The sequence below is a fragment of the Danio aesculapii genome, chromosome 4 (genome assembly GCF_903798145.1).
Source record: "Danio aesculapii chromosome 4, fDanAes4.1, whole genome shotgun sequence".
NCBI classification, from domain to species: Eukaryota; Metazoa; Chordata; class Actinopteri; order Cypriniformes; family Danionidae; genus Danio; species Danio aesculapii.
The window spans coordinates 42084473-42107495 of NC_079438.1; the positions used below are offsets into that span (position 1 = coordinate 42084473).

Below are 23023 nucleotides of genomic sequence, written 5' to 3' on the forward strand. Positions count from 1 at the left end.
TCGATGGATGACATTTTGTGCTGTTAAGGTATATGTTGTTAATGTATCTATGTAATATCTACACTCTATATAGTCTATATAGAATATTTTATACCAGGACTTGATCAATTAATTTTATTGACATTTCTATTAAAGCAACACAATACAGTGCAAATTTCAAAACACATGTAAAACACCTGCAAAATGAATATAGTAAACTCCTCGTTTGAATTTTAGTGTATCTGAGCTATTACAATTCTGTTAATTCATATAGTTATTATTAATTAACTAATTATATTAATAATGAATTATAAGGCAATTCCTAATTTTCTTATTTTCAGCAATATTTTACTATTTATACATACTGTATTACCTTGTTAAAATATTATATCATACAGTAAATATTAAACAATGCTATATTTTACCACGGGCATAGCAGAATTTTATTTAACCCTTTTTTTCAAAGGTTCAAATGTTTTAACATTAATTTGTTACTCATTTTGACATTTATTTTTGCACCTGGCTAATCCTTATCACTTATTAATAGTTAACATACATATTCATGCCTCACTCTCAGAAAATTGCCTCAAAAGCTGTCAATGGGGCATTACAAAAGGGTAAACCTTTTGTACAATACAGTAAATGTGTCCAATATGAGCTAATTAAAACGTTTTAAAAGGGTTTTTCCCAGTTTTGTGATTATTTTCTGAGTGAAAGTTAATATTTCTATATTACGATAAACAATTTAATGATAAATCATATGATTTGCATAACAATGTTTGAATTTTTTTTTAAACAACAGATGGTTTAACAGTACAACACCAGCTCCTGGTTTGTTAAGGCATGTCACATGAGAGAGAGAGAGAGTAAAATGAATCTGACCAGTTAATCGAGGGTGTCAGTGACTGTAAGAAATTGAAGGATTAGTTCTGGGCAGTTTCTCGGATGGAAAGCACTGATATGGTTCATTTTGAACAGGACGCAGGATGCATAACTTTGCGCACTTTTGCGTAACTGTTTCCTTCATTCTGTTGCTTGGAATAGAACAGACGGATCTGTGTTTCCGACGTGGCGATGAGCTGTACATGATAAAGAGACACAAGAGTCCTGCAGTTTGGCTTTATAATTCAGTACCTGCCTGCAATGAGACTCATGCACCGCTAGAGGTCAGCTATGACTGTTATGGTGCGTCTGTAAAAATATCCTCTCAAGCCGCTCAATGTGATTTACATGCTGTACCTACATGCTTTACATGTTGTTATAAATACACGTGCTTGTTCATAAAACATAATATGCAACAGATTAGATATGGCTTATTAATGGTGCAAGAGAAAATTCAAATGCTATGTTTTTTGGGGGGAGTATTTTCCTTAATCTTTCCTATCTTCCTCAAAAGATTAAGCATTAGGTTTTTAATATTCTACTGTGATTTACCCAGTGAACTGTGAGCTGTACCTGTTCCTTTTTACCCTGAATAATTGTCCTTAACTAATTACTCTTGAAGCTGCCTTATTTTTTTGTTTTGTGAAGCCCAAAACATCAAATTACCTGTTATGCTTTCCTTCTTTTTTTAAACCTTGTTCTCCTCATCGTCTAACAACAGGGGACAATAATAACACCATTTCAATAGGGGCATACCTGTAAAAAAGGCTAGTTCGTTTGTTTTCATGACAAAAGTCAGGAAGTTATTGTTCTATTTGAATGGCAATAATGGCCTTAAACATGCAAGTAAATAGCTACCCTAAAAGTTTATCCACTATTTCCTTATATTTGCTACGGTTTAAGTTTATTTGAAAACAAAACTGTTTGTTTAATTTTCACTTCAAGCTGTTTTACGTGATTTTAAGTGACGTTCCTATTATAAATAAAATAAACTAACATAGTTATGTCCCAATTTTCTAATATATTTTTATCTGAAGTATTTATAATTCTGTGAGAGAAAATCAGGTTCACATTTGCTGCTTAGGACTGCACACGTTCCCTGGCGCGCGCAGAGGAACCTGAAATGCGCGTGCGCGCATACGTGAGGCGCGCTTCAAACTTTTGCCAAAACGTGACAACTTACTTAAAAACAGATTTATAATTGCGCGTATAATTGACAAACTGTCAAAAAGAAACAATTCTGGATAGTAAAAAGTCAATCACATAATGCATCAGACATGTATTTTAACTCCAAAAATATGACAACGAAGAACAATTTATCATTTTAATCACTGAATAAACCTGAGCAAAAGATCCATGAAATGTAATGTTTCACTCAAATAATAAATTGCATTAAATGCTGACCTTATTGAATAATCCACGGATGTTTGTGTGGACGGATGAAATCAAATCGGTAGCAAATTTCATTTCAGGAATTAAACGTGCAGATTTGTAAGCAAATGCCTGGTCGTTATCGGAGTTATCTTTTGCTTCCTATTAAACCGAACATGTATTATAATGAATGCTTTAGCGTGCCATCAAATACATTGTCTAAGTGTAAATATAACACTAATATTTGTTTGTATATACTATTTTTAAGCACAACCCAAAACATTTTGACTACAAAGGCGTGTTGTGTAATATAGATGCGCGTGACTTGACAGGTGAATTAAAACAAACGGCGCGTGTGGGAAACTACTGCACGAGCTCATGACGGGCGCGCGACTGAACACCTGTGCGCATCCCTGCGCCTCCGGCACACAGGTATAAACACACCTCATGACAGTAATTTAACCAGGATTATAGAAGTTCATGTATTAACAAGCCGGTGTAGCTCGCCAGGGAAGATGATATAACGATTATTGACATTCATAAAGCCCTCGTGCTGCAAATATGCTTTAATATAAGGCACCTGAAAGGGCTCGCGCTTATTAGACCCCAGTAAAGAAGCGTTCAAGAGCGGCTGAGGACAACTGTAAATAACAAAGTCTGTCAAAACTGCACTCACTCAAAATTAGACGTCCCAAATGCATTCCTCGCATACTTAACCTGAGTTCTTCTTATTATGTTCTGATAAGTACAAACGTCGTGTACTGTCGCCTTTATAGCTCTCGATGCGCCCTCAGGTAAGAGCGCGCGCACACCAAACTGCTTTGAACTGCATGTAGCGCTTTAGCCAAGCCCAGTGTGCTGGATTTAAATGGTCCAGTTTTGACACATTTGCTTTGCTCAATCGAGCACTGGCGCTAAGGTAACCACTCTTGGCTCAGAGCCTGTTGTTTAGAACACGAAACAAATTGACTTCTCCTCCCCCAAGTCTTTGCCTTTTGTAATTTTGCTTTGGCGTTGTTGTTTGTGTGTGACCAGCCCTGGGATTTCACCTCGTCCTTGAGAGACCAGCGCAAATCAACACAGATAAGACATCCCGACCCTGTTCACCTCTCCTGGAGGGTCGTTTTCCTTCGAGACACGTGGACGGAGACGTACGCGACACTAGGTGAGTGATTCCAGACCGCATTGAACTTTAACTTGTGATGTGTGCGTGTTTTGTCGTGGTCGGTAGACTGGCGCGCGCGGAGCCGCTGCTCGCGTGACCGCCTGTTGTTGAGCACCGTTAACGGGAAGGGGCTCCGCGATCTCTCCCCCTCTCCCTCAGCCAGCTATTGCGATCTTTCCCCCATTCCTTAGTCAGAGTAATCCAACTGGGATTAAAGCGCGTTAACCCTCCAATCATCAGCAGCTCATTCGATCATTCCTGCCCCAACCAGCAGCAGATCTCAATCCAAAGGCTGTCTCAGTTTCACCACCCTCATCAGCTAGTTACACAGTTATTGATTATTTTTAATTTAGATGCTTTTGCATATGCCGAAACGCTCTTTGCTATGTTTTATACTAAGTAATTTTTTTATACACATTAGAAGTGTTAAATGTACTGTAAAATCCACTGCATGTTTATTAAATTAAACACCATGAAATAATAATTAAACATTAAAAATAAAACATAATATTTAAAATTCTAAATTATAGTGATAACATACTGTAATAATAATAATAAGAAGAAGAAGAACTTTTGTTCTTTCCTAATATGAAGAATAAGGTATAATTATTACAATGCGTAATTAGTGCAACAAGACAGCGTTTAAATATATTTACAGAGAGCTTTCACATATTTTAAAACATCTTTTGAAGTTCTTTTGTTAATCAGTGTAAGTTATTATAGCACACGCATATCTGAGCTGAAGTGCACTTAATCATAAGTTGTAGAAACAGTCTTTCTAAAGGGAACATAAGAGGCTCTGATGAATGTTGTTTTACTTTTAAATTGAAACTTCATGAAGTTGATCCACCGCTTTGACTCATCGAACGAGACTGAGTTAAGTCTTAAAAGTTAAATAGTTAATTTAATAGTTGTACAGTGTGTGCATTTTTTGTACTCACAAATGTGACTTGTGACAGTTTTTAAACCTTTTAATGGATCTTGCCGCTGTAAAAGTGATCGCAGTGAACTCCATCATAAAATCCAGCTGTTGAGTTCACACATAAATCTTATGAAAAATTAACGCTGACTTGTGTTGAGAGGAGAGAAGTAATTTGCTGAAGTAAGTCATATATTACAGTGTTGGCTCTAATATGCTGGTGATTGATTTCAGTGTTCACAAATTCAGAAACGCTGTGATAAAGTAGTCAGGTAATCAACTGGTGTGATTTCTATAATTTATTATAGGAATGAATTGTAATGTAATAGGAAGACGGGGGATCAGTGTGCCAAAAAGAAAAAAGTTAATATGAATTCTGGTTGTGATTTACAGTGTTTTCTGTTGTTTTGTCAGAATGATTTTACTGTCTCTTTTTTTAGTGGTGTCTTGTTAAATTCACTGGGGCTGTTCCTTTTTTGGCCAATGCTTTATTAACACTTTGCATAAAGTGAGTTTTGGCTATTACCCACAAAGCCTTGCCTCATCATTCTGTCATAATTTGCATAATAAGTTTTTTTCATTTTTCCCTTTTCTCAGGCACTTACAAGAGTCCCCTTTTTCGAGTGTTTCTCCATTCAAAATCCATTGACTTTATTCTTCCATTGTGACTTTAAATAAATTCCTCTCTGATAAGTACATAACCAGACATTTGATCTTGAATGTAGCTGTTTAATATCAGAATTCCAACAGAAACTCCCAATAAAAAAGACCTGCCGAAAATATCATGCTGTAAGAGTTATTTTAGGCCATGTTAGTTTCAGAGTTTCTCCATATCTCAATGGAGAATCAGGGATCGGTTTCCGATTGCAGGGAGGGAGAGAAAAATCACTGTGCATGTGCTCTCTCTCCCTCTCTCTCTCTCTCTAACACACATTAACTCACTCGTTTACTCGTCAGACAGATATTATAGGCCAGGTAAAGTCCTTATCCCAGAGGTCGCATCTGAAATGATTCTGTCAGCCCCCCCTCCCCCCACCAAAAAAGTTTTAATGTAATTCATTAAATACAAGAAGACTGGTAAAAAGTTTTTGAGCACTTTCTGAGGCAATTTCAGTTTTTCTTTTGATGTGTTGAAAGGCAGATTGTAACGTATTATAAACTAAAATCTATTCAACCAAATTTCATTCCAAACCACTTAAATTAATTATTTCAGTGGAATCAAAATGAAATTTTATAAACTAATTTAGAGAGGAGCATGTGATATGATTGATCGCAGCTGGTCTTGCATCAATAATTATTGCTAGTGCAATCAGATACAGTATCAATGCTAGACCAATCAGATGAATTCTAGCCTCCAGTAAATAAACCCATTCATTCTACCGTTCTTATCTTCATTTTGAAGAATCTCCCCATCCACCCCATCTCCCCCTTTTCTCCTTTACCAGGGGGAGCTCTCGAGACCTACCTGATCTCGGACCCCCTGACATGCTACAGTACATAACCAGGCAGTAACTAGTTGCGCTGCTTAGTTACTTTTTATGGTAAGTAATGTGGTATGTTACTTTTTAATTACTTTCGCGTTACTTTTTTTACCAGTCTGAGACTTGATCTCTTATCGAATTTACCAAGGTTTTTTTTCTTTGCTCTGCAATGAACAACACATTGTATACACCTTTATTTACGTTATAAAAACACATTGAAAACTAAAAATGTAGGATAATGGTATAACTTCCTCTATACAGATTAATGAAAGTTTAAAGCAATGTGCTTGCTGCTTTTGTACTTTTTGTCTTATTATTGAAGTACAAACCATTTTCAAGTACAATTCTTTTTTTTCCATGTGTTCAAAATAATAAGCTCATTCTCTCATCTCAATTTTAATTCAGCAATTTACTTTGTAAAAGCTAATTAATTCAAATATATTTTTTAATTAATTAAAAAGTAACTCAAATATTATTACAAAATATTTTAAAGTAATCCGTTAGTTTACTTGTTACTTAAAAAAGTAATATTATTATTATTATTATTATTATATTATCAAATAAAAATTCATATTGTTATTATCAAAACTGCTTACAGGATGTTTTTCACCTCATGCTAACTTTTTTCTCAAGTTAATTTCTTTCGAACTTGGGTGGATCTCGTGATTGAGGCGAGTTCTACACATTCATACACAACACGTTGCATATTCTGTGTAATTCACGATGTCCAGCAGAAATTTGCCTCTATTTGCGCTACTGTCATTGGCTTTGCATTGTATGTAATCTACTTGCACAAATACATATTTGGTGTGAACCAATAAGGCCGTTTCCCCCGTTACATGTGTGTTTCAGTCAACGGATCACAAATCGTCAACAGAGAGGAATTACAGTGTCTACCCAATTTATAATTGCTTTCTTATGACATCAAGAGCTTTCTTTCTTATTTTGTCATGCTCTACAACTGTCGCTGACAACTTTGTGACTGACTGGCACTATTGAATGATTGAACCCAAATGTGGCTTATGAGCGAGCAGGAAAACAAGTGAATGAAAAGGAAGTGAATTTGATTCCGATCATTGTGTGCTTTATGTAAAACATCGAGATATATGAATACCTTGTTTTGGTGCGTTTTGTTCACAACACATCTCGTAATGATCATGTTAGGTCAGTTGGTGAACAGTAGGTGGTCTTTTCTGGCTGTTTGAGCGCATACGACCACATGAGTGTTTAGCTATCCAATCTAATGTGTTTTTGACTACCTGTGGAAGTAGTTTTAAAGTGGGCAATCTCTAATGCTGTAGATTCTGTTTACATCTGTATTCATACATTTGTTATGGGATTTGGTGAAAATGCAGTTTAATATCAGGTATAAACAGGACTTAATCTGACCTTTTTTGCATTCATCTTTTTCATTGTTTTTCAATGTAAACATTCTCGACAGATGTGCTTAACTGTTGTAGTCACATCTTTTTTTGCATTGCACAACATTAAAAAACACTTCTGTAGACATTGCGTTTCCCCCCACGATTTCCGTTGTTAAATATATGTTATAAAAGTCTTATAAACGTATTTCAGTTATTATTCCCTGAAAAAATGTATCCCTTTTTTTTTGCATGAAAAAGAAATTCGAAAGAATTTGGAACAACAAGAGGGTGAGTAAAAGATGATGCAGTTGGGTTTTTTTGGGTTAACTGTTCCTTTAAGGTGTGTTGACCCTCTGAAACAGAAGAACAGATCGGAATCCTTTTCGCCCACCACATCTCCGCTGTTGTCCGTTTGAACTGTGTGTTGATCACAGGACAGGAAACGGTAAACAAATTCTTCAACATGTGGCAGCCTGCTAGAACATACTTTTCCATTTCTATCTCCCTCTCTTCACCGCGAGTGAAAAGCTTGCACTTCCTCCCACCTCCCTTACTTATACTCTCTCTCTCTCTCTCTCTCTCTCTCTCTCTCTCTCTCTCTCTCTCTCTCCCTCTCCAAAAAGCCAGCAGGAAGATAGTGCTAGCAGATCTTGGACTACACTGAATAGCATTTGCCAAGACATATGAATTATAAGGCTAATGGGCTTAAAAGGCTTGTCTTAACATTGTCTCTACTTAACCATGCAGAAGCTGGCTTACAGAATGGCAGAAATAGATTGGGAACCGAAATACCCCAATTTTGAGGTCAGGATTAGAATGGATGAAAGACACTAAGTTTCTTTACGGAACCATAAAATATTCAATTGTTGGCAAATTGAGAGAAATCTCTCCCCACTGCTCTATTCTTGCGAGTCGCCTGCCAAGCGTATTGTGATTGTGTTTTGACATGCAACTGATGCGATTCTTCTCATACCCACAGAATCTGGGACAGGTCGTCATTATCAGGAGGGGTGTGGGGGGGGGGGGAGATGTAGTGAGAACAAAGTAACTGAGTTTCTGGGCTCGGATTGTGCAGGCAGCCCAGCGGTGAAACTCTGGCCATGTGTTCAGGCCGTTGCTCTGGTGGCTTTGGGCCGGACGTCCGCACAGCTGTTTGTGACCCGTGATGCTTGTGCTCCCTGCCCCAGTTCGGGACACATCCAGGGCTCCGATTGGATGCTTGTGCATCTGTGCCATGTTTATATTGGTTCTTAGAGCTTATTGAACTCTTTCTACTAGTGGGGTCCAGTGTTTGAGTTTAGTTGGATGGGATCTGAGGATCATTCCTGGCAGTTCCAGTTCTGTGGCAGGTCAGCGGCTTGATCCCACCCGCCCCCCTCCCCTGCCCTCTCTCAGCCTTTCTGAATAAATGAGCTATTCTGGGACATGCAAATTTCCAGAAAACTGGAAAAGTCTGTGGAGTATGTTCAGGGAGTGAATGAAGAGTTTGGGTCTATTTCATTAACCTTGTGTGTGGACGGATTTGCGTATTAACCTTGAGCAGACTTTTTAATGCAGAAATCATGATTCGTCTGTAAGTTGAACTTGGGTTTTTCTTTTTTAATTTTGAATATACTGTGGGCCACAGTAATGTGTTGGTGAGTGTCTACAGTCATTTTGTGTAATATGTTAATGATTTAAAAATAAAAGTAACTTTTGTTGAGTTTAATATAATATTAATTAAATACCCATATTAATTTCTTTAAAACATCTTGTGTGGGTCACGTTGTGTCACTTGACCACTTTTTCTTCTGAAATAAAATAATTGTTTTGTTTCTTTCACTAGAGAACACTTTCAAGTTGTTAAAAAGTAATAATAGAATAATAGACTCCTGGTCACCTTAGAAACGTAGAATGTGTTAAACTACATTTTTTGCTTGCATGTATATTATTAGAAACCTGAATAGGTAAGTGACCTTACAATAAGTCTCACCAATTTTTAGTCACAGAATTGATGTGCGTTTTTAGCGCATGTTTTGAATGCTGAAAAAAGTGTGAAGATGTTTTTTTCTGCCCACATACTGTAAATACACTTTAAAACAATTATCAGTTATTAATGAATGACACCTGTTTTCTCTGCTACTGTGATGTGTTATGTCTGTGAAATAATCGTGTGTAATTTGTTGGGCCCCACTTTTATATAGGTGTCTTTAAGTACTTAAACTTACTTAAATGAAAAATAGTTTGGTAAAAAGAAATAATGTTGCATTGCAAAACATTTTTACAGCTATTGAGGTGGGATACGGCCAAAGTAGGGACAGTTTGAGTGATTTGAGATTGTGGGTTAAAGGGATGGTTTACCATAATGCACTTTTTGTTAATTTGCTCACACTTATCCTTTGTAGGACACTTTTTTTCTATACTAGAACATTAAATATATATTTTTTTTGCTGGAGCTGTGACATCTGATGATTCATAAAACACATGTCATGTTTTTTCTTGTGCTACAACCTATATATAAAAAGAAGACTATGTTTGTGTGTGTGATCTCAGTCTTTTCACAGATTCCCAATGTTTGATATACACTTCAGACTGTCGTGAACACACATAAGACTACTTGCAGAGTCTGTAGTTTAAAGATTATCGTGTTTTATATAATGTTAAAGTGATAATTCATGCCACAAAAATGTATTTACCCTTAAATTTACTCAACCTTAAGTGGATTTTAAACATATGGAAGTTTCTTTATTCCGCTGAACACTAAAGAATATATTTTGAAAATAGTTGAAAACCTGTAACTATTCACAGAAGGAAAATCATATAGGAAATAGGCCGGCAGTTAAAAGTTTTCTGCTTTCTTTTAACTTTGTTCTTTGTGTTCAGCAGAAGAAATGAAATCAAACAATTTTGGAACAATTAAAGGGTGAGTAAATTGCAGAATTGTCAGTTTTGGGTGAAAAATCCTTTTAAACTTCTTGCACAGATGAAACTTTTTTGTTTATAAGAACTCCATGTGTAATCAGGAGCCATGGGTATTCATTTTATTATGCTTGTGTATATTTTTCTGACTGTCAAAGTCCACGTAGCAGTCTATTTGCGTTTTATAAATCAACAAGGATCACTGTTACAGCTTAAAAAAATCATCAAAATGATACTAATAAGAGTCATCTATATTAACCTAAGTGTGATTAAATTAACAGCGAATTGAAATAATTTGGTAAACTTTCCTTTAATTGGTGATGTATTTAAAATTATATTTAAAATAATTTGTTCTGTTTCTGATAAAACTGGAATGTTTCCCAAAACTAATTTCTGGTTGTTTTGATATTCTATTGGTGGAACGGTCTTTATGCCTTTAAAGCTACAGAATTTGATTAGACACTGCACAGTCTATGTGAGACTGTTTGACTTTTGATACCAGAATTAAACTCCAAACTTTATGCAAATCTGTGTGCGATGAAGGATGAAAGCTAGCCTCTCTTAAAATGTTTGCTATGGACAGTGTTGGGTGACAGCGCCCCTCTGTCACGCAGAAACACTTGAAAGGTCTGCTGTTGAAAGTGCATGTGGGTGAGGGCTGGGTTGCCTTGACACTTTGATCAATCAAGGATAAATGAGAAGGTACGCTTTTATCACACTGAATAATAATGACAAGCATTTGTCGTTTGAAAGCTACAAGCAAATGTTCCCGAAGCTACATCAAGAGTTTGATCTTTATGACAAAGACATTTTTAAAATTGCACGAGGACTTTCTTAAATGAATTGATCTATTCTTTGATTTATTTCACCTCCGTTTTCTGGACTCAGATTTGCAACACTCAATCGTTCTCTCAAAAGACTTCACTGAATAGCGGCTCATCTCATTGTGCTTTTACAAAACCGATTGTTCTCGTGGTCTTGTGGGATTTCAAGGTTTCTGCGTTCCTCCTCTAATCCCTGTCCTTAACCACCACACTTGCTGCATAACTCAACTATTTCGTTTAGGGAAATTAGTACGTTCTCGCCGACCCTGTCTTTCATCGTTTGCCGTGGTGCATATTTAAGTCCGTTCCTGGGCTTATTTTCCTAATTGGTGGCCTGTACTTGCTCAACACCGATTGCCTTTGATCATCTCAGATCATTACGTTTACCTCATTAATTTGCTCAATCCAGTTTTTTTCCCCCTCCCCTGTTGAGCCAAATTTAAGGGCCCATGTAAAAAATTGGATTAATAATACATTTTATGAGCCAAGAGAAAAATCAGCTCCCTTTGTGGTCTCTCTCTCTGTCTCCCTTGTCTTTCTTCTTACCCGCTGATTGTGTTTCCCTAGTGTGAAAGACACAAGCCAAACAATGCCTGATGAAAGGACACTCTCTGCATTTGTTGCTGTTGACCTGAATCTAGTCTGAAAGGAAGCCATGGACAGGGCGGAGAGGAACGAAGATTCAGGGAGGAACGGTATCTTGCTGTTTGCTGTGCGTAGTTGGGAAAGTTGTTGATTAGATCCCTAGTGCTGGTGGCACCCAGTGCTCCGATCATGGCAAAAGAGATTCTGCTTAAGACCTTGCAATCTGACCTTCTTGAATAGTGTATGTGTCCTAAATGGATGTATTGAGTTGTATAGGTGACATCAAGATCTATACAGTACGTTTGTGACACACGTAAATAGTGTTGTGCAGTGGTTTTATTAAGGGCACAATATGTCATTTTCACCACAACAAACAAAGGCATATTTTGCTGACCCGGAGTGTGGAATCATGAGAGTTGTCGTCTTCATTTCATCCTACGGGACTCCTTCAGAAATCAAGTTCATAGATGAGCTAAAGTATTTAAAACATATTATTATGGTAGTTAGAATCAGAGTAAGGTAAAATGAGACCACTGAAGCAATTGCTGATGTCATTAGAAGAGTTTTTAAAATGCCACAGTCAACCACTTCTGGTTCTTCTAGTCATGATCATGTGGTGTAGAAGCAGCGCTGTTTTATCATACTCAATACATTTTAGCATTGTGTTATAATGCATAATGAAACAGGCCATGCCACTAGTTAAAATTGCTTATTTCCCTGGATTTGAACATTCTTTGAAACATTTAGTATAATGTAAGTAAATGAGTTAGCAAATTATATAACACTGTTCGTTTTTGGATACTTTAAAAATCCAAAATTATATTATTATTAATATTTATTTTGAAAATGATACCGTTATTATCACGATATAGCTACAAAATCACATTTTTGTGAACATCATGCATCATGCACACACAATATGTTTTCAGTTTATAGTTTACACAAGTACTTAACAACTCAAACAACAATGGTAGACTAAAGAACTGTATAGGAATTTTGTAGTTACAGAAACTCAGTTCTACAGTAGGAACTATCAATCAAGCCTGATTCCCTCTGAACCATTTTCCTGGTTGCACTGGCACCAACAGTAGAAACTCTGAATTGACGAAAACTGACCAAAAATGACATCAACAAAGTCAACAACTCGAGGATGGAGGATGTTTTTTTGAATGTGTTTGACTTATAATACTTTAAAGTACTCTGCTGGTGTTCATATAGAATGTAATTCGCCCAATCAGTGAAAACTTATGTCACTGGTAGTTCTTATTGTGCTGGATCCTGCAAATATGCCAACAAGTGGGTACTTCTTACTAAAGCACATACTGGGTTTTTTTTTCTTTGTAACTTTTGTTTCTTCCCAACTTTGCAAAACTAGGACACATAATTATAATTTTCAGTTATTAAGACAAGTATTTATTTCTACTAACCCAAATTTTGTAAAGGAATTGTGTATTTCAGTCATAATTTTTTGTTTGACATCACCAGTTCCTCTACTATTTTTCCTGTCTATATTCAACCGTTTTGCTCATTAATTATATATATATATATATATATATATATATATATATATATATATATATATATATATATATATATATATATATATATACTGACAAATACTGGCGTTTTATCTTTGTTGCAAATACCATTTCCTTTCTTTAAGCAAACAGTGTCGCAGCAAACGTTGTGCAACTTAGTTTGATATTTCATCACTGTCTTTTGCTTTGTCTGCCACCTCTTCATCTTTATCTCCTGTCGTTTATCCTTTTTTTGTGTTGTCTTTATCTTCATTTTAGTCTTCTATCCTTAGTCTCTTGTGTGCGTTTGCCTCCCACACTTCTACCTTAAAAAGCCTCAGGCCTAACACTTTTGACAAAGATACATGTAGACTTTAAAAGCAAAGAATTCATCATATTTATTGTCTCGCTGCCAAATAGGGCACAAATAATCCACTCCAATTAGGTGTTTGTGGCATGAAAATTGGATTTTCTCTCTCTTATGAAAACGCATATTCCAGAACACCATTGTTGATTTTGAATTCCAGTGACGACAAGAGAACAACATGCCAGGTTGATTTCACACAAGCATCTGCATATAGAGGCCGTAGGTAAATATAGATCCGTATCTTCTGCACGCACTTTGTTTTTACTGTATCGAGGGCTGTTATTGTCCTTCCCATGTGGTCGTATACATATCAATGTGACGAAATCTCACAATCCATGAACTGATGTCTCAGCCAGCGTACAAAGGAAAACGGCTGGCTTTGTTGAGAGGCGTTTATTGTCTTCCAACCCAGAACAAGCAAACAAACAAAGTCGTGAGGCGTCTATTGAGCAGATTGCAGCGCATATGATTTAGTCTCAAGGCTTTGGGCTTTTATGTCCACATGATTGTGTGCGTCTTCATATTGTTTGGTTTCAGACGTTTTCCATTATCATATAGATAACTGAACATTGTTATTTGGATATGAGAAGCTGCGGCTAATGTAATGTCATCTCTTTGCCTGCGAGTGACTTTTTTTCCCCCTAGCTTTTATGATCCTGTCTTTCTACTTTATGGGAAGATTGGAGACCAGAGAAAAGGGGAAAAATGCTATGGATTTTTGCACTCAATAAATCAATGACCTACTTTGGTATTTTGTGAAACCTTGCTTATTTTTCACATGCCCGTGGGGGTCGTTCTGTTTATTTAGCTGTGTGTATGTGTGTTACTGTGAGTGTGTATGCCGTTGTTCAGGTCCCAAGAGAGTGTTTTGGATCTATACTCATTGGCCGGCAGCATCGGTCGAGCTCGAGTTCAGATCTGATAGCGAGTGTCTCCTGACCGCTGATCTGAGACCGTCGCTCCCATTGATGGTAAATGATCGCACTCAGGATTGGGATGTTTTACACAGGTCTTGGGTCAGTGTAACCAGATGACCTACAGTTTACCCTGAAAGTCCTCCAAGTGTGCAAGCACTGACTGTTCCCACTTTGCACAACGCTTGGATACAGTTGTGCTCTCTGGACCTAGCGCGTTGAAAACAATAGCAGAGGAGGTCAATGACATGACTTGACTGGATCTGTTCATTTTTTTAAATATACTATCTCACTGTTGTGACTTGTTTTTCTTCCAGTGACATAATCGCTTTACTCAAACTGTGAATCTAAAGTGTTGTTTCAAAAATCAGAAAATTTTGATTTCAGTAAGATGTTGTTTTCACTAGATAAAATTGTGTCCTCTAGTTAAATGATTTTTAACAAACACTAGTGCAACCTTTTTAAGTACCCTTTAACTTTTAAGTTAGGTCTTTTGGTATCACGTTAGATTAAGGGTCCATTAGTTAATGTTAGTTAATGTTTAATATTATTTCAGTATGTTTTTACTGAAATAAACAAACAATATATAATGTATTTATTACAGTAATTATTTATCTTTATTAACATTAGTTGATGTTAATATAGTTTGCTAATTCACAGTGCATTAACTAATTTTAACTAACACAATTTAGGATTTTAATAATACATCAGGAAATGTTGATTTATGATTAATTAATAAATGCTGTACAAGTATTTTTCATTTTAAGTTCATGTTTGTAAATACCAGAGGTGGTAGTAAGTCACACGTGCAAGTCTCGAGCCGTAAACGTCAAGTCTCAAGCAAGTCAAGTCAATTTTTGTCAGACTCAAGTCAAGTCGAGTCGCTGCTTATTTCAAGTCAAGTCAAGTCGTAGATTGGTCTAAAAAGAAGTCTAATTTGTCGATTGTCGAACTTTTGCAATTTCTTTTGCAATTTTATATATACAGTTGAAGTCAGAATTATTAGCCCCCCTGTTTATTTTCCCCTAATTTCTGTTTAACGGAGAGATTTTTTCAACACATTTCTAAACATAATAGTTTTAATAACTCATTTCTAATAACTGATTTATTTTATCTTTGCCATGATGACAGTAAATAATATTTTACTAGATATTTTTCAAGACCAAGTGCAAGTCAAGTTTCAAGTCATGACAGTCAAGTCCAAGTCATGTCGAGTCTTTTTTGGATAATTGTCAAGCAAGTCTCAAGTCCTAAATGTTGGGACTTGTCTGACTCGAGTCAAGTCATGTGACTCAAGTACCCCATCTCTGGTAAATACATTAACTAATGAAACCTTATTTTAAAGTGCGACTTTTTAGAACCCAAAACATTTACTACATTTTGCACCATTCTGATCAAGAAAAAATAACAATACATAACCAAAGCAAATAAATAAATAAAAAGTTTTGCTTAAAAAATGAATCAAACAGCATTTGTTAAAATAGCAGTTGATACATATGCAAGTAACTTATATTTTGGTATCATGCAGTTTATTTTAATATACTGTATATTAAAATAAAATTCTATACATTAAAAGTTTGTATTTAATAAATTATCTAAAATATATATACAAGTACATTAGATTAAAATTAATATAATTACAAACACATTCATAAGTACATCATTACACATGTTTAAATTATATACATTTAAAAAACATTCTATGTTTTAAAATGACTTGATTTTCTTAGTCAAAGAGACTTTTTTTAAACTAAAGCCTAATCAAACAACAAAAACTAAAAAATAAATCTTCCCAATAGACTTTGCCTTATCCAATTGGCTTTGGAATGTAAAAAAAAACAACTATGAATGTCTTACTTTATAGTCGTCTCTGCATATTAAGCTGCTTATTGGAGAGAGTGCTTGAACATTGCAAAAAATGATGTGCTTCATCTTTACAGAATGAAGCCTTTATTCTGTATAATAGAAGAAATGTGAACCCCCTTGATAAACTTGCTGGGTTTTGTCTTGTACTGTAAGAGAATTCTCTGTAGCTTATGCAGCACATAATTTGCTTTTCCGCAAAGTTTGATCATGCATTCTTTTAGCTGTTACTGATATAATACGTGGAAGTATTTGCTGATACGTGTGTGTGTGTGTGTGTGTGTTTGTGGATGTTCTTTGTCTGTGGTTTCATCAAGCTTGTGTGTGAGTGTGTGTGTGTGTGTGAGCCCCTCTGCCTGAGAGCGTCCCTCTGATCTTCCCTGTGCGTTCTCTCACTTTCAACATCTTCCCTTTCTTATGGAAAAGAGCCAATTAGAGTTGTGTCTGTTTGTTTAAAACAAAATGGCTTTTAATTAGTCTGATCAAAACCTCACTTCTGTAGGCCCCGGGATCCACTTTGTAGTTCCCCTCTAGATTGCAGATGGTTTTGATGCTGGCTGATAGGACAGGAAGACAATCTGATGGCTTTTAATGAATGCTCTTACTTTTGTCTGCTCGTACCTTTCTCTCTGTCTCTTTTGTTGTATTGTTCGCACTGGCCCGCAAAAACCCACCCGCCCTGCATTTTTCTGTCATTTTCAGAAAGGCCACTGCTCGTTGCGCTCAAACCCGGTGTCCTGCAGCTGGGGATTGTGGGTAAATGTGGATGTGACCTCATCCTCAGGTGGTGCCTGTGGGGCCTGCTGCTCCTTATAGTCCTGCTCTTCTGTCCTTAAGAGACTTCATGCAGGCATAATACAGGCTTTCATTAAAGGGCGTTTGGGCCAAGGGCGAATCTGCTTCTCTGAGGCTTCAGTCAAAGGAAACCTTATCTATTATGAGAGAGTCTTTATCTTACGCATTTTCTCTGGTGCCCTCTTTACTGTTCGAGTGGAACAAAAGAGCTCTTTGCTTGAGAAAGTGAATTTATTTCTGACATTGTGGTCACTGAACTTGGCCCTCTGTGAATTAAATTGGCCTGGTTGTGCTCGAGGGATCTTTTCCGTGTTAAACGCGGTCCCATCGCGAAATGGGATGTTTACTGTATTGAGTTCAGGGTAGTATTCGATGACGGTACGAAGTAGCGATAATCGAGCTTAATAATCTAGGTCTAGGTTAATCTTTCATGTTTACTGTCATTAGTCGATGCTTACAAACTTATCAGTTAAATTTGTGTAAGCATGTATTTGTTTGTTTATTTATCTTCATTAATTCATTCATTTATTCGTTCATTCGTTCATTTGTTTGCTTGTTCGTTCATTCGCTTTTTCATTCATTCGATTGTTTGTTTGTTTGTTTATTTATTTATTTATTTGTTCATTCAGTCCTTTATTTAATTTTTTGTTTAGTCATTCATCCATCCATCCATCCATCCATCCATCCATCCATCCATCCATCCATCCATTCATTCTTTCATTCACTTATTAGTTTATTCATTCCTGTATTTATTTATTCTTTTATTAATTTCTTCCCTTTTTCCTGCCTTTATTTGTTTATTTATTTATTTATTTATTTATTTAATCATTTATTTAATCATTTATTCATTCATTCCTTTATGTATTTATTTATTTATTCTTTTATTTATGTATTTTATTTATTTATTCATTCCCTCCTTTCCTTCCTTTCTTTCTTTATTTATTTATTTGTTCATTTATTTATTCATTCATTCCTTTATTTATGTATGTATTTATTTATTCCTTTATTCATTTATTCTTTTTTATATTCATTCACTCCTTTCTTTTCTTCCTTCTTTTATTTATTTATTCCTTTATTTATGTGTTTATTTATTTATTCCTTTATTTATTTATATATTTATTCATTCACTCTTTTATTAATTTATTCATTCCTTTATTTATTTAGTTATTTATTTATTTTTATTCTTTCCTTCTTTCCATCATGTATTTATATATTCTTTTATTTATTTATTCAATAATTAATTAATTCATTCATTCATTCCTTTATTTATGTATTTATTTATTCATTCATTTGTCCCTTTATCCATTTTTATTCCTTTGTCTACTTATTTATTCATTTCTTTATCTATATTCTTTTATCTATTTATTTATTTATTCCTTTATTTATTTTCTTCATCTGAGACAAAAATGGATGTTTTCATTTTTGAAATCCAATTAAGTAAACCAGATAAATAATTATGTAAGTAAAATATAAATAAGTAAAATCTCTGAAGTATTGTTTTCTCTTGTGTTTTAGTATATTTTAATATTTGATTTTATTTCAATTATTTTTTTGTTTTGCTTTTTGTGCAGTTTTTATCTTGAATAGCTTACAGAAAATGTCCAAACTACCTGCAATTTCTGTTTATGAGATAAAACTGCTATGCTTTTAACACTTTTATTCCATTAAATTTTCATTATGGCAGCCACAATTTTTGTCATGTTTTTATTTCATTTAATTTTCTTTAGCATAACATGTGCCTCTGTCCCTGAGAATTGTCTTAAGCATTCGGATTTGCTTACAATAACAGCATTTATAACATGTATCATACACAAAGTACAGTACAGTGCATGTCAACAATCAGCCGCCATGTTCTCCAGACATAGGCATCAACAAACAAAAGCCCACGTCAGTGCACCACACATACAAACTAGAAATTGATGTCTGTTGTTTGCTTAGGTGAGTGAGGCAGGTGTGTGATCTCTTCAGAAGCAGGATTAGATCAAACTGACATTCAGGGTGCAAACATCAGGCGTCTAATCAGTCTTGCTCAGGTCAAACTGAGCTTCTAATTGACATGCCGTGCCTGTAACGAGTATCCGAAGTGGGGTTACACTGACAGCTGTCAGTACCGAGTCGGACGCCAGCTCTACTTGTTACCTAAGGATGCAGACATATGTATTGCTTACCTCCATACACGCTCACTACACCCTCCCGTCTCTCTGCAATTGGATGCAGTGGGATTTCTTTAGCTGTGAGAGACACTGAAGGAAGTTTGACATGCATTCCTTCAAAGTGAGACACTGTTTCCTGAGCGCGAGTTTGGGCCTGAGGGTCTGGTACCCTTGAGCCGGACTTTCACACTGTTGCTGTTTCTGTTCATGCAGCTTGTTCATTTTCTCTCATAGCCCAATAGAAGCCTTTGTGAATTTTTATTTATATATATTTGTTTGAGTCCTATTTGGAGTGTGGCTCTTTGGTCCGAGAGACCGTTTTCAATCAGGCAAATTGAGACGAAGTCGGACATTTACAGGCTGCTTTCTTGCCGTCATACGTGATTTATTTTACGAGCCTGACCTGACCCAGTGATCTTTTTTATGCCCATGAGACGGAGGCGATGAACAATCAGAATGTTTGATAGCACTCTTTTATATACGCTTTATGAATATTTCATGTATTTTGGCCCTTCCTGTGGATTTTGAAGTGAGACACAAAGGAAAAATAGTGCGAAAAAAAAAAAAATAGAGAGAGAGAAAGAGCACTTGCTCAATCCTGCAATTCCTCTGTGCTTGTTTAAAGTTTTGCTTCCTTGTGTTTTACAGGATGTTCACATCTGTTCACTCAAGTGTTGCACTGTAGGTACTGTACATGAGTACAAAAAGTGGTAATGTTTACACTAGTTGAGCAACATGGACAAAATTTGTTCGTACTGTTATACAGTAAAAGTTTATGGTTTATCATTGTGTACTTTTTAAATATTCAAAAAGTAATTCTAAACAGAAACCTTTGACTGACTGCATGGTGTTTTCTACAGTATTACATTACTACGGAGTGATGTTTTAGTTAATTATGACTTAATATTATATAAAAAAATTATTTAAAACATATATGAATGTTAACATTCCTGTCTGTATATTTTTATAATCTTATTTAGATTTTGATAAGGTTTATAATAAGATTATAATCTTATTTAGATTTTGTCTTGTTTTCTGTTCAAATAATCTAAAAATTCTTAAATTAAGAAGCATTTTCTAGACAAGCAAAAAATATTGTCTTGTTTAAAGAAATAATATTGCAAAATTAAGTGAGTTTTTTTCTTAAAGGGTCACAAAAAACCAAAACACTTTTTTGGAGATGTTGACAGTCATATATGTGTCCCACGTAGCTAAATAAAACACTATTAGGACAAAAAAGTGAAGATCAGTTGTTTTTGCATTATTTCAAGCAAATTAGTTTTTCCATTTTGAATAGAAATTGAGAAGCAACGTCACGGCAATTAGATCCTTGTATAAATTCCTGGGTGGAGACTGGATGTCTGTACCGGCTCGTACAATGTGACGTCTTTGAGTTTTCATCATTAGTTCAAGAGAAAGACTTGGTTCAAACCAATCAGTGTGCTCTATTGTGTATGAGGAGCAACTTAATCAATATGCATGATAGCTTCGAAAACTGTTTTTACCTGTTACAATGTTCAGACGGCAGAGAGACGCCACGTTGTGTTGCCAACCGTAATTAAAACAAGTGGAAGAAGAAGAATTGTTTGGAGACATGCGTCGTCAGTGTTGCGTTTTTATAAATGTTCTGCATCAAAGATTTTGTTTCCATTTCCCCACTATAAGAGCTCAGCTGGACTCACGTGTGGATTACAGTGGTCTGCTAACACGCGACAAAGATATGTTTGTAAGGAGCATTTTTTACCGTAGAGCTTTTCGCACCTGGAAATGGTGAAATCTGGATTTTCCTCTTGTCTTCTTTTAAAAAAAGATGCGGTTCCAATTGGTGTTGATTGTTCTGTCTCTACGAATTTGGTAAGTGTGTGATCAGTATTCTTTGTTTATGTTTATTTAGATGGCAAAGTTAGTTAGGATCATCAGCAGTACTTTTTCAGTTTTTAACGGCATACCTTAGTCAAAATGATTTATTTACTAAGTTTACAGTACGTTAATATCACTACAACATTATGGACTGAAAGATCCACTGTGAATGCTGCTCTCTGAATGTAAACATGTAAACACCTTAATCAAACTATTACCATTGTGTAGGATTTTCACCGCATGTTGTGACAGGATAGTCTATACATACACTGCTTTCTGATGCTATTCTCTGCACCTACCGAGTGCATCTAACTTACCGAGAAATGCAGAGTTTTTTTTTTTTCCCATATGGTGTGTTTGTCACGGGGGCATGCATGAAATATTCCTGAATGAAAGTGAAAGAGCCAAACTGCAGTTAAATTAATACAAACTGCAAATAAAGCGTCAATAAAGTCAATAAAGCGTGCTGATTGGTTTGAACCAAGTCTTTCTCATGAATTAATGCACAGATGTGCTGAATAGTTTTACTTGTTTTAAGGAAAAACGTTTAATATTGACATATTATTTCTTAAAACAAGACAATATGTTTTGCTTGGTTAGAAAATGCTTCTTGATTTTAGAATTTTTAGATTTTTTGACTAGAATCAAGACAAAAAAAATCAAAGAAGAAAAGCATTTTTAACTATTACAGTGAATTAGATTTGTTTTATTATTTGTAAAGTTTTTTTTATTATAAAATTATTTTGAAAACATTTTAAAATGATGTAAAAATGTATTTTTTGTTAGACTAAAATTGTGTATAATGGGTTTTTCAGTCCTATCCTATATATAGCTTTTCTGAAAATAAAGGACATTCTCCTGTGCGTGTGTTAGCTTGCCGTCTCCGATAGACCTTGCTCTACTCATCATGCTATTTGTGTCCCGGGTCAGTGCGCGTCTAATCTTGATGCATGTTCTCCGGTACAGGGTGCTGTAAATGGGCGGGTGGCCAGCATGTGTACCGATGGGTCCTGTATGTCTGACCTGTGTGTTAATACTGCCGCCACTTAATGCAGTCCTGCCGTTTGCCTCCATTTCCACCTAATTTGATTTGGCCCTAAATGTCACTTCCATTGCATTGATTAAACCTCAGCGCTGCCACCGAACTGGCCCGGGAAGGTTAAGGAGACAGGATGAAGACTGTCAGAGGAGCCATGCTCGCCCATCAATAGACACACACATGCATGCAAACATGTATACAAACACATACATCTAAACACATAACCCTGCTTTATTTGCACAGTATGTCAGACACTGATCTATCGATTTATTATTTGTTCTGTCTGTCCATCCATTGCTATCATTTAATCGCTCTATCATTAAAAAAATTCTGTTATTGTGTCTGCAATTCCTATGATCTATAATTTCATCTATCCTGTTTATCTTAAATCATTCTATCATTCTGCTCATCTATTTATCCATCCATGTTTTAATTGTTCTGTGATTCTGGCCGTCCATCCATCCATCCACCTATCCTTTAATTGTTCTATTATTCTGGCCATCTATTCATCAATCCATCCATCCATCTTTTAATCATTCTATCATCCTGCCTATCCATTCATTCATCCATCCATCTTTTAATTGTTCTATCATCCTGCCTATCCATTCATTCATCTGTCCATCTTTTAATCATTCTATCATTCTGCCAATTCTTTCATCTGTCCATCTTTGAATTGTTTTATCATTCTGCCCATCCATTCATCCATCCATTCACCCATTAATCTTTTAATTGTTCTATCCATTCATCTTTTAATCATTCTATCATCCTGCCTATCCATTCATTCATCCATCCATCTTTTAATTGTTCTATCATCCTGCCTATCCATTCATTCATCCATCCATCTTTTAATTGTTCTATCATCCCGCCTATCCGTTCATCCATCTGTCCATCTTTTAATCATTCTATCATTCTGCCAATTTTTTCATCTGTCCATCTTTGAATTGTTTTATCATTCTGCCCATTCATTCATCCATCCATTCACCCATTAATCTTTTAATTGTTCTATCATTCTGTCCATCCATTTATCTTTCAAACAATTCTGTCATC

General features: G+C 35.5%; 1 protein-coding gene across 2 annotated transcripts in view; it reads left to right on the plus strand.

Annotated features, from left to right (window-relative positions):
* Positions 1 to 3066: 3066 nt before the first annotated feature.
* Positions 3067 to 23023, plus strand: part of sox5 (SRY-box transcription factor 5) — a 224903-nt gene continuing 204946 nt past the window's right edge. For both annotated transcript variants that reach the window (XM_056455714.1, XM_056455713.1), the window contains exons 1-2: positions 3067 to 3151; positions 3268 to 3397. The gene's annotated coding sequence lies outside the window, so the exon portion shown is untranslated. The remainder of the gene's footprint in view (positions 3152 to 3267; positions 3398 to 23023) is intronic.